This window comes from Oryctolagus cuniculus, chromosome 8 (genome assembly GCF_964237555.1).
Source record: "Oryctolagus cuniculus chromosome 8, mOryCun1.1, whole genome shotgun sequence".
In the NCBI taxonomy this organism is placed as follows: Eukaryota; Metazoa; Chordata; class Mammalia; order Lagomorpha; family Leporidae; genus Oryctolagus; species Oryctolagus cuniculus.
Genome location: NC_091439.1, coordinates 60285370 through 60307025, shown reverse-complemented (window position 1 = coordinate 60307025; position 21656 = coordinate 60285370). Strand labels below are relative to the sequence as shown.

Here is a 21656-nt window from a genome sequence, read left to right as displayed (position 1 = left end):
TACAAAATCACAAATTGATAAATTGCACATCATCAAAATTTAAAACCTCTTTTCAAAAATGTTACTAAAAGAGTGAAAGGACAAGCCACAGGCTGGAAAAATATTTGCAAGTCAAATTCTGATTTAAAAAATTATTTAAAAATATATAAAGAACTCTCAAAATAATATTTTAATGGGCAAAATATCTGAACAGATGTAACCCCAAGAAATCATACTGATAGCAAATAAATGGAAAAAAGATTTTAACATCATTAATCATTAAGGAAATGCAGATTAAAACCACAATGTGATACCATGGTACACTTATTGCAATGGGAAAAAACGATAAAATGTGGCATATCAAAGCTGTAAGAGTATAAAAAATCGAAGCCTCACACAACACTAAATGAACTAAAATGATGCAGCAACTCGGAAAACAATTCTGCATTTTCCTAAATAAATATACATCTATGATAGAATCTAGTCATTCAACTCCTGGATAGTTACCCAAGAAAAAAATTAAAGAATGTAAAGACCTGTACTTGTTTAAAACAGCATTTTTTTTGTAATACCTAGAAAAAAAAAGTAGAAAAATTCTAAATACCATTAACACATCATTGGATAAACAAATGGCCCTTGGGCCGGCACCGCGGCTCACTAGGCTAATCCTCCGCCTTGCGGCACTGGCACACCGGGTTCTAGTCCCGGTCGGGGCGCCGGATTCTGTCCCGGTTGCCCCTCTTCCAGGCCAGCTCTCTGCTGTGGCCCGGAAGTGCAGTGGAGGATGGCCCAAGTCCTTGGGCCCTGCACCCCGTGGGAGACCAGGATAAGTACCTGGCTCCTGCCATCAGATGAGCGAGGTGCGCGGGCCACAGCGCGCCAGTCATGGCGGCCGTTGGAGGGTGAACCAACGGCAAAAGGAAGACCTTTCTCTCTGTCTCTCTCTCTCTCACTGTCCACTCTGCCTGTAAAAAAAAAAAAAAAAAGAAAGAAAAAAAGAAAAGAAAAGAAAAACAAATGGCCCTTTATCCATTTAACAGATCATGTTGTTCAACACAAAAGAATGAACTATTGGCACCTGACAATGTAGATGAATCTCAAAATAAGTATAATGAGTAAAATAAAATAAACTAAAAAGAATACATGGGAGTATTATGATTTCAATTCTATGAAATTCTTGAAATTGTAAAATAGCCTATAGCAACAAAAAAAAAAAAAACAGAACAATGTTGACTGGAAAAGGAAAAGGGTGCAGAGGATGGAGTAGGGGAGGAGGGAAGGATTACAAAGGGAGAAAAAACTCTTGGGGGTGATAAGTATGCTGATTATTGTAATTGCAGTGATCATGAATATGTACATGCATAAACCTACTAACTGTACACTTTATATATGTGCAGTTTAATTTGTGTCATTCACACTTCAATAGAGTTGTATTTAAAAAGAGGGAAAAATAGGAAAAGGAAAATACACCTCAGAGACGGTGCTAGGATATCAGACAGAAGACAAATATAATACAATAAACCAAGTAGTCTGCTCTTGGCACACACTAAGTTTCCTTTTCCACTTCATCAAAAACTGCAAATGTATGAATCATCAATTAAAGTCTGCAGTCTTCATGGACAATATACATGCAAAAGGCAGCCAGTTAGCCACTTTTTCTACTTGCCCAGCACAGTAACAGTGCCTGATGAGTACCACACACATAAATTTGATTTACAACGCCTCTATCCTCTAAAATTGTGGGTTGGGAAAACATGCTTACACATTGGAAAATGCTTATTTACCAGGTTCACTAAAGGGGTAGGTTCACAAGCATTTGTCTTTTTTGTTCCTGTCCCTGACCTCTGTACCAGAAACTATCTATTGTCTTGAAGCCTGGATGGCCCTCTCCATGGAGCAAAAGAAACAGTCCTTGAGTACTTCTACTTAAAGTTGATACTCACTGATAAAACAAAATTTACTCCTTGCTGAGTACTCTTGTTCACTTGTGTTCATTTGGCATTGTAACTGCTATTACAAGATGTTCTAGTAAAATAGGTGCCAAGGCATAATGGCTACATGCTGGGAACCTGGTACTCTTCATGATACTATTTAATTCTGCCACTGTGCCTTCCGGATGATGATGATGATGATGATGATGATGATGATAGTGATGAAGGCAATAAAACTTTGGGTTTTTTTTTCCTGCAATAAATTGTTGCTACTCTCAAATAGTCTCAGCTTAAGAAATTTGTATAAAGATATCACTTTTGACACAGTGAAGACCAGATCGCTATCATTTCTATTCCTCCTCTATCAAGGGTGCCAATGGCTTTAATGAAAAGGAATGGGCTGTTTGCCAATTGGCTGCCACAAATGCCTGGTGAGGCTGCCCTACATTGCTACTGGACCAAAGATCCCAGCATCCATGCTGGAGTTTGGCTCCTGCCAGAATTCACACCACCTGAGAAGCATCAAAAGAAAGCCAAGATGTCTACAATGTGTAGAGCTATTTTCTTGACATGAATGCAGTCCAGTTAATAGCAGTTAGTGTTGTCCATGTAGAATATTTCCCACATATATCAAAAAGCTGTTTGCATGACCTTAACAGATGTGGTAAGAGTTTGTAATGACAACTGCCCCAGAGCTGGACTGTGTCTTTTATACAATGATTAGCTCCCTGCACTAGCAAAGAAAATACTGCTAAGGCTGAATCCTTGGCTTTATGTTGAGAACCAGCCTATCAAAAGCCCAACCCCTACAGTATAGTCAATAGAAAGTGAACCCGGAGGTCTTGAATACTACTAAACCATTCCCATATTACATGAAATAGGAACACAGTGTGAGTATGAACACTGATTTTTCTTAAAGTGCCAACCCCTTTGGGGTTTGGAGTTGCTCTTTCATGGTCCTTGAAAGGTTTAAAATACATAACAACTCACGCTTCCAACATCCTGTAGGTTTTTCAGTGTAGAAATGTACTCCAAGGACCCCAGTGCCAGCATTGGGCAAATTCCCTAGGATTCTTACCAGCCAGTGGATTTGGATAGAACTGATTTGTCTCCAATCACACCATTAGTATAGTGCTACTCAGTAAGTGGGCTTTGGCTTCCTGTACTTCCCTTTCCAGTGCTCACAGCATGTAGAAGTCTCTCTTCAGCCTGAAGATGAAAGGACTCTTAGAAACCTCCCAGACCAATTTAACACGACTCCAACCTAAACTTTACATACAAGGCCACACTTCAAAATTTGTAAAAAGCTGCTCAGTTCACATTTACTTAAATTACTGCTGATCTTGAAATGAAATTGAAATGTTAAATATTCAGTTACTCTTTGTCTCCTGTGATTTTTTAAATTATCTGACAAAATGAGAGTTGGCAATAATTTTGAAAAATATTTGGTGCATGTGCTGAGAAAGCTCCAATTACTATGTTTTTACTCTTTGAAGTACATGATTAAAACTTCACTTTTCATTCCACTTGTTGAAAAACTGGGAATTCTCCTTGACAGAGAAAGTAAAAGCAATGTTTGAAAGTGAAAATCAAGCAAAACGGTATGAATTTCACAGAGTGCATTTCTCTAAGCAGCTCATATCAAAAAGTGAAACCTATTAGGACAGGTGAAAACTTCTGTTTAGTTAATGAGAAAGTCTACAAAATCCTCACTGCCACAGAATGGAGTCTGTAGTGACTGCTCAAGGAGAATGTAGTAGATGATGTGGGCTGTAGGGTCTGAGCATGCAACACGGGTTCCTCTTCTACTGGGTTTAAATATTCTTAACACCACCTCAGGTTATAAGCTATAATTTTAAGTTAGTAGCATTTTTTTCTTCTACCATATTACTGTGTTAAAAACATCCACTTTATTTTTATTTATTTGAACAGGAGGGAGGGAGGGAGGGAGGAGGGAGGAGGGAGAGAGGGAGGGATGGAGGGAGGGAGAGGGAGAGAGGGAGGGAGGGGGAGGGAGAGAGGGAGGGAGGGAGGGGAAGAGAGAGAGGGAGGGAGGGGAAGAGAGAGAGGGAGGGAGGGAGGGAGAAGGAGAGAGAATGAGAAAATGCTTCCAATCCACTGGTTCAATCCCCAAATGCTCACAAAAGCTGGGGCTGGGCCAGGCTGAAGCAAAGATCCTATAACCCAATCAGGGTAGAGAACTCAATGATCACCTTATGCCTCCCAAGGTGTATTTAGCAGGAAACTGGAACTAGAAGTAGACCCAGGACCTGAACCCAGACATTTTTAGATGGCATGTGGGCAACCCAAGTGTCATCTTAACTGTACCAAACGCCTGCCCGCCCCCAGTCACTTTAGCATAAACATTGGCATGGCCTGAATTGTGAGAGGAGAAAAAGGCAGTCTTCCCATGAAAACAGAGAACAGGAGTTGCAAGTTGATTTCCTGTGACTCTAGCACTTCGCCCTGATTCTTAACTTTTTGTTTCTGCCAGCTTTTGAGACCTGTAGGACCTTATTGCATGTCTTCATCACAATATAAGAAAGTCACAAAATAGGCTGGTAATAGTATCATCTACAATGACTTGAACATCGGCTATGTGTCAAATACTATATTAATATTTTACCCATAAGTCATCCAACCCATCATCATTATAGCAATTCTCTAAGATAAATATTATTATCTCATTTTATATATAAGGAATCTGAGGTTCAGAGAGGGGAAAATATTTGTCAACAGACATACAATATTAAGTGACGGAGCAGAGCTTCCGACATAAGACTGTCTGCTTCCAAAGCCACTATGTATCCTACCAGAAAAACTAAAAGGCTGTCAAGGCTGTTACATCATATGTGTTACTTCCAGAAAAGTTGTAAGGGCTGTCAGTCTTTCTCTAAGAGCAGCGTATTTCCTCCATCCCTGCCACCTCCTACTTTATGAAGCAACCATGAAGAAGCGCTTTTGTTTCTTAACACAGAAATGGCTCTACAATTAAGGATGCAGTGAATTTTATGATGTGTTGGCATCCATTTTAAATATGTTAGACTTTCTCATATTAGAACCAAGGCTTAGTCACCCTTCACATAATTTCCTGTTCTCTTCTCTCAGTTCCAATGTGACGGGTTCAGGTATCTTCCTTAGGCAACCGCCTCCCTATGAGACAGCCAGACACAACTCACTTGACACTCCTCACAGATCCCCATACACACACTGTAGAAATTTCACAGACAGGACACACTGACCAGTTCTCAGTTACAAGGTGAACTCCTAGAACTCATGGCTGCTAACATTAACCCCACCAACTAAAAGTCACTATGGGGGGCCAGCACCATGGCTCACTTGGTTAATCCTCCACCTGCAGCGCTGGCATCCCATATGGGCGCCAGGTTCTAGTCCCGGCTGCTCCTCTTCCAGTCCAGCTCTTTGCTGTGGCCCAGGAGGGCAGTGGAGAATGGCGCAAGTGCTTGGGCCCCTGTACCCGCATGGGAGACCAGGAGGAAGCACCTGGCTCCTGGCTCCACATCGGTGCAGCGCCGGCCATAAGGGCCATTTCGGGGGTGAGCCAACGGAAAGATCTTTCTCTCTCTCTCACTGTCTAACTCTATCTGTGAAATAAAAAATAAATAGATGGATAGATAGACAGACAGACAAACAGATAGATAAAAGTCACTATGGGGGCCGGTGTTGCGGTATAGTAGGCTAAGCCTCCACCTGTGGTGCTGGAATCCCATATGGGAACCGGTTTGTGTTCCAGCTCTTCTTCTTTTGATCCAGCACTCTGCTAATGGCCTGGGAAAGCAGTGGAAAATGACCCAAATGCTTGAGCTCCTGTACCTTCATGGGAGACCTGGAAGAAGCTTCTGGCTCCTGGCTTCGGATGGGCGCAGCTCTGGCCCTTGCGGCCATTTGGGGAGTGAACCAGTGGATGGAAGACCTTTATCTCTGTCTCTCGCTCTCTCTGTCTGTAACTCTACCTCTCAAGTAATTAAATAAAAATCTTTAAAAAAAAAAAAAGACCACTATGGAAAATCTCCTTGAGAACACACCCTGAACACCAATAAAGGCTTTGGCCCTTAGATCCTCCTTGCCCCCTCCCACTCCCCATCTGCTGGTTGAGAATCAATGTCACAGATGGCTCCTCCTTCCATTAGCCCTGCAAGTCATTCTTCTCTGTTCTCTGAGATCTGTAAGTATTACAAACTGCTTCCATTATTTCATGTGGTTTGTTGTGATGTCTCTTCTGTGTCTCTCCTGGCAAACACACCCCAACCTAGCTATCATCCTCGTCACAGCTTTCCTAGAAAGTCTATACTGGTAGGAATAAGCTAAACACAAATCAAACACAAGCCACAAGGGCGTTTGCCAGTATAAGCGCATTTCCTGAGAGAGGGACACATGGCCATGGGTCAGACACATGGGTCTTGGGTTGTCTGTGAAAGGCATGCTGTGCACATCTGTGACCTTGTACCATGCAGCCCCATCAGACTAGGGTTCAGATTTATAACCACTCTCCAGAGAGAGATATCAAGACAAAGTTAGAGAAAGATATTACAGAAGACAATATAACCTGGAATAGGTCACACACAGTTGAAAGAGGACAGTTATATAAAAGGACTAACTTCACAAGTTATTTTTATTATGAGGGAAAAATTCATCAGGTAATCCAAAACTTAGTTTTGCCTAACTAAGGTGATAACACAGATTTCTTAGTAAGTCAAAAATTCTAGATTGGCGGCAGGAATATTCAGAGGTAGGACACCTCAATAAAGACCCTTGAAGACAGATTCTCTATCTCTTCTACCTACTATTTTCAGATTAATTTATAGCTAATAAAATAATACAGTTTTTGTTATATAGTAGTTTCCCCTCACCCAGGGAGGATACTATTCAAGACTCTTAGTGGAAGCCTGAAATCACAGATCATTTTCACAAATGTATTTTTCCTACACAAACATACCTATCACAAAGTTTAATTTAAAAATTAGGCACGATGAGACATTAACAACAGTACTTAATATATAAAATACAGCAATTATAACAGCATACTAAGAGCTGAATGAATGTAGACTCACCCTCTCTCTTACTCTCCCTCCTAACGTATGCCCTGTACTGGGATCCCTTCTTGGGATGATGTGAGACAATACAAAGCCTACATGGTGAGATGAAGTGAGCTGAATGACATAAGCATATGACACAGCATTAGACTACCACTGACCTTTTGATAATACATCAGAGATAGGATGATCTGGGGCCAGGATTGTAGTGCAGTGGACTAAGTTGTTGCCTGTTACAAAAGCATTCCATGTTGGAATGCTGGCCCAATTCCCCATTATTCCACTTATGATTTAGCCCCCTGCTAATGTGCCTAGGAGATCAGGGGAGGATGGCCCCTGCACCCAGTTGGGAGACCCAGGTGGAGTTTCGGGCTCCTGGCTTTGGCCTGGCCCAGTCCTGGCTGTTGTGGCAATTTTGGGAGTGAACCAGTGAATAAAAGATTTCTCTCCCTCTCCCCTCCTATTATTTGCCTTTCAAATAAATAAATAAATATTTTTTAAAAAAAGAGAAAGGGAAAGAATATCATCTGTTTCAATTGACCCTGGATCACTGAGCCATGCTGGTATAGTAAAGGTAGCATATATAACATAAATACACTGGACAAAGAAATGATTAATGTGCCAGGTGGCATAGAGTAGGATTTCATCATACTACTCAAAATAGCATGTAATTTAAAATCTATGAATTGTTTATTTTGGGAGTTTTCTATTTAATATATTTAGACTATGGTTGGCCTTGGATAACTGAAATTGCAGAAAGTACATTTTTAGCTAAAGGAACTACTGTACTCAAAATTATTTTCTAAACTTGCATAATTCATTCTTCCCTTTTAAAGGAAAACAATCAGCAGAAAATCTTTTTATATTATTAAATATAAATCTAGGCTTAGAGAAAAATAACATTAATAACAAAATGAATCTCTATATTAAATACCACAAATATAAATATAACAAAATTATCAAATCAAGATAATATCAAATCAATAAATATGATAATGTTTTTCACTGAAACTAAAGTATTCGTAAATAACAAATAATATAGCCTAAAACATGGTTCTATATTTAAGCTTTCTACATGCTGAATCCAGTAATATAATGCATCAAATGTCTTTTAAATTTAAAGAACAGTACATAATAGAATAAAACATTGTTTGCTGACAAGATAATTGGACTTTACTTTTAATCAAAAGTCAACAATAATCTGCCTTCACATGCCAATGTAAGTAAAGTGTGTTCAATAACTATATAAAAATGCCTATTTAGTTTAGTTGAAGGTAATATTAGTAGTATGTTATAAAGGTTAGTATTGATTTGATAATAGAGATAAAAAGAGTGATTTAAATTTAGTTTTCTAATTTTAATATTCTTAGCATAAAATAAAACAAGAAAAAGGCAGTCCATGACACATACTAGGAAGCCAGGATGCCATCAAGAAACCAGGCTGGGGCCTGCATTGTGTCACAGTGGGTTAAACCACCTGCTGTGATACTGGCATCCTATATCAGAGTTCCATTTCCAGTCCTGGCTGCTCCACTTCCAATCCAGCTCCCTGATAATGTGCCTGGGAAAGCAGAGAATGATAAACCAAGGTACATGAACCCCACCATCCATGTGGAAAGCCAAAGTAAAGTTAATGACTCCTGGCTTCAACTGGCCCAGCTCTGACCATTGTGGCCATTTGGGGAGTGAACCAGCAGATGGAAGATCTCTTTCTCTATCTGCCTGTCAAATAAATAAAATAAATCTTAAAAAAAGAAAAGAATCCAGGTTGCGGATCTATTTCTGCTCCATTGTCCTAAATCATGTATTCCACTTTGAAGGTCACTTCACAGTGCATGCGGCCCATGCAGGAATTCCAATCACCATTTCTGCACCAATGGCAAAGACAGAACGAATGTCAAGGGACAAAAGGGATTCCTCTCTATTGATCTGGTTTCCTTTAAACAGTCTCCTCATACTTTCAGTACTATCTAAGTATTTCTACTTACATTTCATTTGCCAAAACAGTCACATGGCCACCTCCAGTTACAAAGAAAGAAGAGAATTAAGGTTTGCTGGTTAGTTTACAGACAACAATGCACTCAGGCTTTTACTAAGATGAGAAAGGAAAATGGAAACCAGAGTAGGCAACTATAAATTACTGTCATGTGTTCCATTTCTTTCTCAAGCAAACTAGAGAAAAACATAAAAAATGAAACACACTAGACAATCATGAGGAAGCTAAATCAAATCAGATCTGGACAGAGATTTGTCCTTAGCTGATAACAGACAAAGAGACTATTTCATCCTTTCCTGTTCAACCATTATAAAGGTTATCAAAATAGCAGGCGTGTTTCTTGACTAAGACTGCCAGGCTCACACTGGAGTTGACAACATGCTACAAAGAGGAAGTGGAAGGCCAGCACCACGGCTCAATAGGTTAATCCTCTGCCTGCGGCACCGGCACCCCGGGTTCTAGTCCCGGTTGGGGTGCCGGATTCTGTCCCGGTTGCCCCTCTTCCAGTCCAGCTCTCTGCTGTGGCCCGGGAGTACAGTGGAGGATGGCCCAAGTGCTTGGGCCCTGCACCCCATGGGAGACCAGGAGAAGCACCTAGCTCCTGGTTTCAGTGCACTGGCCACAGCGGCCATTGGGGGTGAACCAATGAAAAAGGAAGACCTTTCTCTCTGTCTCTCTCTCACACTGTCCACTCTGCCTGTCAAAAATAAATAAATAAATAAAAAGAGGAAGTGTAGAAGAACCACCTTCATTTTGCACGAGGGACAATCATTCATTTGGGAAAGGTAGGAGCTGCTGATGCACAACAGCACTGACGATGAAAGGTTAAACCAAAGGGACTGAGATTGAATACTTTTGTAGTCTATCCCCTTTCTCTGCATGAGAGGTAAAGGACAGCTTTGATCTTAATCTTCTAGACCAAAGGACATTAACATAAAAATAACTGCTAAAACAGTGGCTTTCTGAGTAGTATTACAAGGTTTTCTTTTTATATTTATTTATTTATTTTTAATTTTATTTAAGTTATACAAGTTTCACATATTTCATATATTCATATATTTCATATATACCAATTTAGGAACATAGTGATACTTCCCACACTACCCTCCCTCCTGCACACACTCCAACAAACCCCTCTTCCTCATCCCTCACCCATTCCCACTCTTAATTTTTACAAAGATCTACTTTCAATTTACTTAATGATCGTAAAGTTAACCCTACACTAAGTAAAAGTGTTCAACAAATATATGAAAAAAAGGGCTGGTGCTGTGTTATAGCAGGTAAAGCCGCTGCCTGCAGGGCCGGCATCCCCTATGGCTGCTCCCGGCTGTTCCAATTTCAATCCAGCTCTCTGCTATGGCCTAGGGAAACAGTAGAAAATGGACCAAGTTTTGGCCCCTGTGCCCACATGGGAGACCCAGAAGAAGCTCCTGGCTCCTGGCTTCAGATCAGCATAGCTCCAACCAATATGGTTATCTGGGGAGTAAACCAACAGACCGAAGACCTCTCTCTCTCTCTCTCTCTCTCTTTCTCTCTTCCTCTCTTTCTCTCTTTCTCTGCCTCTGCCTCTGCCTCTGCCTCTGCCTCTGCCTCTGTGGAACTCTGCCTTTCAAATAAATAAATCTTAAAAAAAATAAAATAAAAGGTAAAGCCTGGCATGAGATTTCTAGGGAGGAGGGCTAGGAATTCACTTCCACTACCACCCCACCACCACCACCAAAAGTAAAAAATTGAAAATTAAAAAAAAATCTTTGGAACTAAAAAAACTTTTGAGAAAATAAAGCAGTGACTCACGAGGAACAATAGCACAGGAGAATCATAAAGATTGGTAATGTGTGACTGATACCTGTGAAACCTACTTTAAAACTTGACCTTCACATAGTTAAGCTGGTATTTCTCATGAAGTACAGAACAAGCTTCAAGTCCTGTACCTCCTTTTGGTGTGCTTCTCTCAAACGTTCATAATCAGGCATGGAAACAGCCTTTAGGCCACTCTGTTTCTGTCTGACACAGTAGCACCCCCACTAGAGGGAAGGAAAATGCATGAAGAACCTGTAGGGCTCTATTAACAAAGTTCACAAAGATCAGATAGTAAAAGATAAGAATGAAGGAAGAGTCTCTTTTTGCAACAGGGTTTGTATTCCCAGTTAAGACACATAATGGAGAATGGATTCCATTTGAGTTCCAAGGTCATTTCTAAAAATCCAAAATTCTAAATTTTCGACCCAAGCTTTTCCCAGTAAATGTGTTATTTGGTAAAGTTACTCTGTCTCCTGAACTGTAAATAACACCTTTGAGCAGACTCTCCCACACACATGGGCAACACCACTCACATTTTGGGATAAAATGTTGATTGAATTGGCTATAACATCTATTCACTCAAGGAGAGGGGATTAAAAATTGAGACACACCATTATTTTGTTCATTTGTATAAACAAGTCCCAAGATAATAAAAGAATAAATAAGGTTTTGCTGCAAGTAACATCTATCAGAGCTCATCAAAAAATATAGTCACATAATATCCAGGTATGAAAGGAATAAAAATAAAAGGAAGCTACTATTGCATATTTTAGAATTGACTCTAAGTTTATAAAAAGAATTTGTGCAGTCTTGGCAATATAAAAACAAATGGTGTCCTTAATTCTGGCCTCGAATTTTTTTCTCCATCCACACTATGTGAGCTCTTGAGAATATAGATTAGCTGCCCTTTCTTTATACTATGCGACTACTGTTTCTATTCTGGGGAATTCTCATGAGTTAACAACCACGCTGTCACATATGGTTGCCTTACCACCTACTACTGCATAAGGTTAAGTACCTATTGATTTCTGTGACTGGGGTTTGGGTTTTTTTTTTTTGTTTTTTTTTTTTTGTTTGTTTGTTTGTTTTTTTTTTAGGTCAAACGTATAATATCTGAGAGGTCAGAGTGTGCTGATGCAGCTGCGGTCTGGGCACTGCCAGTAGGAGGACGGTAACATCAACACACTTTGTCTATGGAGCCGAGCGTGAAGAAAAACTACAATTAGCTTTTGCTGCTTTTCGGCAGAATCTGCATTTGCATTTTAAATTACATTTTGGTGTATTCATTTTCATCCTCCTTTTGGCTTTTAAAACTGGAACAGAGACTCCTGACAAAAACATTGCCTAAGACTGGCATTTATTAGGGGGGAAAAACACATTCTCATGATATTTTTTTCTAAAATATTCTTTTGAGATTACTTATTTCAGAAAGTCATGTTGACTGGCAGATGGAGAAAAAGCTGCAAGATGGTTTCAGAGATTCTAGGAATCTCAAAGCCTGGATTTCCATTTTAACATTTCAACTCCTTGCTAGTCAGTGAGACTCTCTAGCTCACTATATTAAAATGTGTGTGACTGTAACATATATTAAACTCTCTCTCCTGATACATGCTGACAATTACATAGTTTTTCACACCAATAGGTTTATTGGAATAGAATCAAACCAAATTTCTTCTCTCTAAATCTCTGTAGAGATGCTCTTTCTTCAAATATGGTAAGCTCTCTCTGCTCTCTCTTCTTTTGGGAAGGCTAAATACCATTGATTTGCAATGGTCTTCTCCCTAACTGGTCACTAGGTGTTAAAATGCAAGGCAGAGCAAAAATTCACATGAGTTGGTTTGTGATCTCATTCTTCCTTCCTAGGAAGGGGCCAGGGACTCCTAACTAAACGATTAACACACTGGACATTCTTTTTTTTTTTTTTTTTAGCTTTTTAAAATATAATTTAGCTGGCGCCGTGGCTCACTAGGCTAATCCTCCGCCTAGCGGCGCCGGCACACCAGGTTCTAGTCCCGGTCGGGGCGCCGGATTCTGTCCCGGTTGCCCCTCTTCCAGGCCAGCTCTCTGCTGTGGCCCGGGAGTGCAGTGGAGGATGGCCCAGGTGCTTGGGCCCTGCACCCCATGGGAGACCAGGAAAAGCACCTGGCTCCTGGCTCCTGCCATCGGATCAGCGCGGTGCGCCGGCCGCAGCGTGCCGGCCGCGGCGGCCATTGGAGGGTGAACCAACGGCAAAGGAAGACCTTCCTCTCTGTCTCTCTCTCTCACTGTCCACTCTGCCTGTCAAAAAAATAAAAAATAAATAAATAAAAATAAAAAAATAAAATATAATTTAAAACTATTTTGTACCAGTACAATATATTAATTTTACAAATGTAAAATTTTATTAGCTGTTAAAGCATTTGCAAAACCACACATTCTATTTCAGCTTTATTGCACAATATCTATAAGAAAATATTAATTTTTAAATTAGAAAACATAAAAATGCTTTCAATATAGAAGAGACGATCTCATTTTAAAGACAATACTCTATAAGAATGTCTACCAAGAAAATAACAAACTTTCACAGGATACCAAGCTGGACAGATGCTTTGGCAGATCTGATACAAAGCACTGTTAACACACTGGACATTCTTAAGAACTCTTTGTCCAATTTCAAGGATGCTATGGATGGGCAAACCAAAATAATAAATAAGCATTAAAAAAAACTGAATATTGAGCCATATGCCAAAGGAGAATAGAAAAAAAGTGCAAGTGAATGGTCAATTTTCAAGAGCAGATATTAATGTAGAAATGTGTTTTCTTGATTAGGTGAAGTGCTGGTTATTTCTAATGTACTATATCTCCAGAGATCAATGGTTTTCAGCAACAGTTTCTTATGCAATGAAAAGGAAATATTTTAGGTATGAAGTACTTTTACTTGCATTCATTAAAAAATATATTAAAAGGCACTGGGGGGCTGGCACTGTGGCATAGCAGGTAAAGCCACTGCCTACAGTGCTGGCATACCATATGGACACCGGTTCAAGTCCCAGCTGTTCCACTTCTGATCCAGCTTTCTGCTATGGCCTGGGAAAGCGGTGGAAGATGCTCCAAGTCCTTGGGCCCCTGCACACTTACATGAGAGATCAGGAAGAAGCTCCTGGCTCCTTGCTTCAGATTGGCACAGCTCTGGCCATTGTTGCAGCTATATGGGGAGTGAACCAGAGGATTGAAGACCTCTCTCTCTCTCTCTCTCTCCGTCTCCCTCTCTGTAACTCTGCCTTTCATAAATAAATAAATCTTTAAAAAAAAAGACATTAGGGATACATTTGCAACATACACAAGTCTTTTTCAAAAAGCATACATTCAAATTAGTGAAAGGGTAGGTAGAGAATAAATCAGTAAAACCATTTCAGGTGGTTTAAATGCTACGAATTTGAAAGTTTAAGTGCTATGAAAAATAAACAAATCACAATGGTGAACTTTAATGATGTGGGAGAGGTGGAGGAAATTCAGATGGAGTGATCTAGAAATCATGCAAAATTGTGACACCTGTACACCAGGACAAGGAGACAACTAGGAAAAGAATGGGAGTCAGAGTCTGAGCAGAGAATGTAACCATTTCTTTGGCTCACAATTTGGGAGTTCAGGAATATGGGAATATGAGTAAGCACTTCTGGGCCATTTATCCCTGAGCCATGTGGTGTTAGCTAGGGCAGCTGGAGCAGTAAAACACACTGCTCAGCTGAGTGCTTCATTCCATGCCTGCTGCTTCTCTCATGCACACATTGCCCACTGTAGGGCCTCTCCACAGGGTGTGTCCTCACAAGTAGGCATCACTGCTGATTTATGGTAAATTTTTTTCTTTATTTAGAGGGAGGCAGAGAGAAAGGTCTTCCTTTGCCGTTGGTTCACCCCCAATGGCCGCTGAGGCTGGTGCACTGTGCTGATCCGAAGCCAGGAGCCAGGTGCTTCCTCCTGGTCTCCCATGCGGGTGCAGGGCCCAAGCACTTGGGCCATCCTCCACTGCACTCCCGGGCCACAGCAGAGAGCTGGACTGGAAGAGGAGCAACCGGGACACAATCTGGTAGCCCCACCGGTACTAGAACCCCGAGTGCCGGCACCACAGGCGGAGGATTAGCCTATTGAGCCGCAGCGCCGGCCAATGTGGTAATTTTTTTTTTAAGATACAGACTGATTTGAAAGGCAGAGCAAGGGACAGACAGACAAATCTTCTATCCCTTGGTTCATCCCCCAGATATCTTCAACAGCCAGGCTGAAGCTAGGAGCCAGAAACTCAATCTGGCTCTCCCACATGGGTGGCATAAGCCCAAGTATTCCAGCCATCATTCACTACTTCCCAGGTGCATTAGCAGGAGGCTGGATCAGAAACAGAATAGCCAGGACATGTTCTGGTACTCCAACATGGGATGTAGCTTTTGCAAGTAGTGGCTTAACTGGCTAAGCCACAACGCTCACCCAACACCCAACCCAGTTAGACTTCTTACATGAAGATGGGCTTCCACCACAGAATTTTTGGCCAAGCTCCAAACTTTCTTATGACCTCTCAGGAATCTCAGCGCTCATCTCTGCATTGTGCCTTTCCTTTTTTTTTTTTTTTTTTTTTTTTTTTTTTTTTTTTTTTTTTTTTTGCCAATCAACGCACTGGAGCAGCTCAGATTCAAAGGCAAGAAAAGCAGACATATTCTTTGTTTAGGAAGAGTGTCAAAGAACTTGAGGACATCACGAACTTCCACTGACATGATGGTAGGTATTTTGTGTCATTCTGAATATTATGAGAAGTCACTATAATATTTCAAACATGGAAATTATAGGATTTTATTGTTTTTAAAATATTATTTTGTATTCTGGAGAATAAATTGAATTAGGACAAGAGAAAAAGCTGGATGACTTCAGCTGGCATTGTAGCATAGCAGGTAAAGCTAGTACCTACAATGCCAACATCCCATATGGGCACCAGTCAGAATCCCAGCTGCTCCACTTCTAATCTACTTCCCTGCTAATGGCCTAGAAAAGTGGTGGAAGGTGGCTCAAGTGCTTGGGACCTTGCTACCCACCTAGGAGATCTGAAGACTCTCCTGACACCACCCTGGCTCAGCCCTTTGGGGAATGAAAGCCCGCAGATGGAAAATTTTCTCTCTCTCTCTCGCTCTTGCTCTCGCTCTCTCTCTCACTCTCTGTAACTCTTTCAAATAAATAAGTCTTTAATGGAAGGAAGGAAGGTAGGAAAGGAACTGAGTGACCATGAAATGGCAGCAGTGCAACTACTTTGCTTCCAGTCCAGCTTCCTGCTATTGTACATCCCAGGAAGCAGCAGATGATGACTCAGGTACTTAGGTTGCTGCCACCCATATGGGAGACCTGGACGGAATTCCAGGTTCCTGGCCACAGGGCCTGGCCCTGGCTATTGTAGGAATTTGGGGAGTAACAGATGGAAGAACTCTCATCTGTCTCTGTCTTTCAAATAAAATAAACGAAACAATTTTTTTAAATTTCTTAGAACACTTAACCAGATAATGGGAGAATCAATCTAGAATTAGTTGTAATATGTGATCAACATATAGTCCATTGTACCACATAGTTGAAATTCAATCATTAGTACGACAAGTTCAAATTGAAGTGATTTGTTTATTTTTATTTAAACCTACTTAAAAGAATGTTTCCCTCTGGTAAAAGATGAACAAAGCACAAGTTTGGTTCCTGGTAATTGTGGAGTTTAAATAGTGGCATGATGAAATCTTTTCAAGGTTCTCAACACTGAAATTAAATTGATTTAGGGTTTCATGTCTGGTAAATATCACCTTCTAAATGTATGTTTTAAAGGTGAATCAAGGGGGCCAGTACTGTGGCACAGTAGGATAAGCTTCCACCTACAGCACTGATATCCCATATGAGCACTCAAACTCATCCCATTTGAGTCCTGCTGTTCCACTTCTGATCCAGCTCCCTTATAATGTGCCTGGGAAAGCAGTGGAAGATGCCCCAAGTGCTAGAGCCCCTGCACCCATGAGAGAGACCCATAAGAAGCTCCTGACTTCTGGCTCCTGGCTTCAGATTAGGTCCAGCTCTGACTGTTGCAGCCATTTGGCGAGTCAAACAGTGGATGGAAGACTTCTCTCCCCCCCCCCCCCGTGACTCTGCCTCTCAAATAAATAAATCTCTTTTTTTAAAAAAAAAGGTGAATCAAGAATGAAGATAAATAGAGGAACAGTGCAGTTGAGTAAGTTGAGTAGAAAGAGCCTTGGGAGATCTAGTTTTTAATGTTTCTGCATTTGCCTTTAATAAGTCTACAAAAATGTCTTAAAGTCTGTGCTTCAATTTCTTCCCCACAAAAACATTATCATCTTTATTAACCATGACACAGACATCTAATAAGGAAAATGTTGGAGAAAACAAGTTTTTACAAATGTCAAGAAAAGTTAAATAATGTATTATGATTATGAATACTTCTAAAAACATTTAAAAACTGTACTAAATTGTTGAACTCCTTATTTAGTATAGAGTTGGACTTCTAAATATAAAATTAATTGAAAATGGATCTTAGTGAAGGGCCAATTCTGTGGCATAGCTGGTAAAGCCACTGCCTGCAGTTCCAACATCCCATTTGGGTGCCGGTTCGAGTTCTGGCTGCTCCACTTCCAATCCAGCCCTCTGCTGTGGCCTGGGAAAGCAGTAGAGGATGGCCCAAGTCCTTGGGCCCCTGCACTCATGTGGGAGACCCAGAGGAAGCTCCTGGCTCCTGGCTTTGGCTCAGCACAGCTCCGGCAGTTGCAGCCAATTGGGGAGTGATCCAGTGGATGGATGACCTTCCTCCCTCCCTCCCTCCCTCCTTCTCTCTCTCTCTCTTTCTGCCTCTCCTTCTCTCTGTGTGTAACTCTGACTTCCAAGTAAATAAATAAATCTTTAAAACAAAATGAATCTTAGTGAAGAATGAGACTAGGAATGGGAGCACGAGGAGGAAGAGGGGTGGGAGTGTGGGTGGGAGGGAGGATATGGTGGAAAGAATCACTATATTCCTAAAGTTGTACTCATGAAATGCATGAAGTTTATATTCCTTAAATAAAAGGTTTCTTTGGGAAAAATAAAATAAAATAAATGGGGGGAAAAATTTATCCTAAATAAAGCTGGAGGCATCACAATACCAGATATCAATACATATTACAAGCCAGTTATAATCGAAACAGCCTGGTGCTGGCAAAAGAATAGACATGTGGACCAATGGAAATTAATCCAGAAATTAATCCACAAATCTACAAATAATCTTTGACAAAAAAGCTAAAGTCAACCCCTGGAGAAAGGACAGTGCCTTCAACAAACGTTATTGGGAAAAATGGATCTACACACACAAAAGTATGAAACAAAACCCTACTTTACACCCTGCACAAAAACTAGCTCACAGTGGATCAGGAATCTAATATAAGATCTGAAATCATCACATAACTAGAAAAAAATAAGGGGAAACACTGTACAACAATGGCCCAGGCAAAGATTTCTTGAATAAGACCCAATATGCACAGGCAATAAAAGCAAAAATAGACAAATGCAATTACTTCAAGCAAGCAAGCAAAGAAGTTTCTGCACAGCAAAGGAAACACTCAACAAAGTGAAAAAGAAACCAACAGAATGGGAGAATATATTTGCCAACTATGCAACGAGAAAGGATTAATATCCAGGATATATAAGGAGCTCAAGAAACTCAACTACAACAAAATAAACAATCCAGTTAAGAAATGGACTACTCATGCATCTACAACAAACTTATCTTTGACAAAGCATCTAAAATCAACTCCTGGAGCAAGGACACTCTCTTCAACAAATGGTGCTGGAAAAATTGGATTTCCACATGCAGAAGGATGAAGCAAGATCCCATTAATACCTTACGCCTTACACAAAAATCCATTCAAAATGGATTAAAGACATAAATCTATGATTCAATACCATCAAATTATTAGAGGACATTGAGGAAACACTACAAGACATTAGTATAGGCAAAGATCTCCTGAAATAGACCCCAGAAGCACAGGCAATCAAAGCCAAAATTGACAAATGGGATTATGTCATATTGAGAAGCTTCTGCACTGTAAAAGAAACACTCAGCAAAGTGAAAAGGCAACTGACAGAATGGGAGAAATTATCTGTGAACTATGCAACTGATAAAAGATTAATAGCCAGAATATATAAAGAGACCAAGAAACTCAACAACAACGAAACAAACAACACAGTTAAGAAATAGGCAAAGGATTTAAAGAGGCATTTTTCGAAAGCAGAAATTCAAATGCCCAATAGACACACGAAAAAATGCACAGGATTTCTAGCTGTCAGGGAATTACAAATCAAAACTACAATGAGGTTTCACCTTGTCCCCAGAATTTCTTTCCTGTGTGTGTGTGTGTGTGTAAGAAAAGTTTTACTAACATGTTAATATTTTAGCAAAGCTATTGTAACAGGTTGAAAAGGCAGACATACTATTACAGGCTATAAAGTAACAAAGGAGTTTTGTATGGTGAAAATATTTCAGACTTACAGGATTTACTGAATAACTGATAGACCCAGAAAAGTAACTAAATTTGAATGGTTAGATCCAGTATTAGCACCTATGAAATCACTGGAAGTAAAACCTTTCACTGCTTCATTCTATCCTCATGTACTTCATCCCTTTCTCCCAGAGATGGGACAATAGAAGGGCAGGAGCAGCCCTTGTGCTAGGAATACAAAGCCAGAGGGAATGCTATGCATGCCAACTCAGACCCGAGAGCTTTGCCTAGGAAATCACTGAACTCACTGGATGGGAACCACTCCTGCTGTGTGTAAGGAAGCTGCAGGGATCCTAAGGTATGTCAGGAGGGTTGTTAAAAATCAGCAATATACAGTATCATTCCTATCAAATTGTCATTTCTCATAAGTTATATTTATAACAAAACTATAATTAAAAATATTTATTACACTTGCATATTACACACTCAGGGACATGGCAGGGACGTTTATGCATTTGATGGTTTAGTGTCTGCTTTATTGTGCTGAGTTTAGTAATGAACAAGCAAAGCACACTGCATCTTCCCAATATTCAAAGTGATGCAACAGCGATAGAAGACACTCCAAGTTACAGGGCACTGCATTAAACACTGCTTTAATTAGGGGTCATAGCTATAATGAAACAGACAAGATGGTACATTACTTTCTCAGTGAGCTTCAATGTCAGAAACTGAACAGCAGAGACAGATCTTACAAGAAGTGAGTCACAGCAAAACTGGGAGCTATCTGCAACCTGGGAGATGCAATGGCAAGACTATAGACCTGGCCCACTCCTCAGCACAACCCTGGAGAGACACCTCCTGCTCACCTGGAGGCCTGAGCCAAGGTGACAGCTACCTTGAGACTTGCCCAAGGAACCAACACAGTCAGCTGTCCAAGTAGCAGGCAGGAAACAAACTTTTCCCTGGGCTGCCCCCACATATCTTGTCTTTGATGGCTTTAAATCAGAAAAAGTGGAATGCTTCATTGTGTTTTCTCAGAAACTAATCCTAATATTATGGAGTCCTACACAATGTGCAGATACAAAGTGGACGCTGAGTGACTGTAGGTCACTCTTGGTGCGGGCATTTAGAAAGTCAGTCCTTGGAGTGAATGGCACCATGGCCTGGCAGCAGAGACAAGGAATGATGCTCTGGAGAGAAGGCAGGGACACAGTGGGCCAGGGACAGACAAGGGTCCCAGCAGGAGGTGGGATCTTTAAATTCTAGGGCTTATCTTCTACTGCTCAGGCCTCTGTCTTCATAAATTGTAATTTTAATAACTCAAAGTTCCCACTCCATGGGATCTGTCAGCAGGAGGCCTTGCAGAGCATAGATCTCATTCTGCTCTTGAATGTACTTGGAGACTTTCTTGAGAACCTTCTCATAATGAGTCTCCATGCATAAGAAAATGGCACAGGCTGTTAAACAGGCCAGACAGCCTTTAAGCTTCTGCATCCAGGTTCTGCATATGAGCTTCTCTGCTTCTGCATCCAGGTTATTCAGAGTTCAAATAGTTTCCTCAAACGGCTGCCTATCAATCTGTTTCTCCAGCTCCATGGGGAACTTGGTCTGGAACTGGCAGTGGGTCCCACTGCTATAGTCTCACTGAATGAACACCTTCCCAGACATTAACATCTGCTGTGGCCTCATTGCGAGGGCTGGACAGGCCTTGCCACCTCCTCTGCCCTTCAGCTGCTCTAGAATTGCTTTCATACAGAAATCAACAAAAAAACAAATGCTGGCAAAGATGTAGGGGAAAAAGTATCCTAATCCACTGTTGGTGGGAATGTAAACTGGTACAGCCACTATGGAAGACAGTATGGAGATAACTCAGAAATCTGAATATAAACCTATCATATGACCCAGCCATCCTACTCCAGGGAATTTACCAATAAAAAATGAAATCAGCATATGAGAGAGTTTTCTGTACCCCCATGATTATTGCAGCTCAAATCACAATAGCTAATCTTTGAAATCAACTCAAATGCCTGTCAACTGAAGACTGGATAAAGAAATTATGGGATATGTACACCATGGAATACAACATGGTAAAAAAAAAAAAAAAGAAGGGGGGGGACCTTGTCATTGCAACAAAATGGATAAAACTGGAAAACGTCATACTTAGTGAAATAAGCCAGCTCCAAAAGGACAAATACCATATGTTCTTCCTGATCTGCGGTAACTAGTAGAGCACTTAAAAGGTAATCAACGGAAGTGAAATTGATACTTTGAGATGAAATGGCTTTGAAAAGCCCTGTCTCAACTGTTGAGAGACAGTGGGTTTTTTTATACTATTTGTTGAACTCTTTACTTAGTATAGACTTAAGTGTATAAGTATAAATTTAATTTAAAATTTTGATCTTAGTAAAAAGTAGGGTGGGAA

General features: G+C 40.6%; 1 long non-coding RNA gene and 1 pseudogene across 1 annotated transcript in view; both read right to left on the bottom strand.

The window, feature by feature from the left end:
* Positions 1-21656, bottom strand: part of LOC103350738 (uncharacterized) — a 411608-nt gene that overhangs the window by 295788 nt on the left and 94164 nt on the right. The gene's annotated exons all lie outside the window — the stretch shown is intronic.
* On the bottom strand, positions 20504-20923 carry LOC138843518 (golgin subfamily A member 7 pseudogene; annotated as a pseudogene).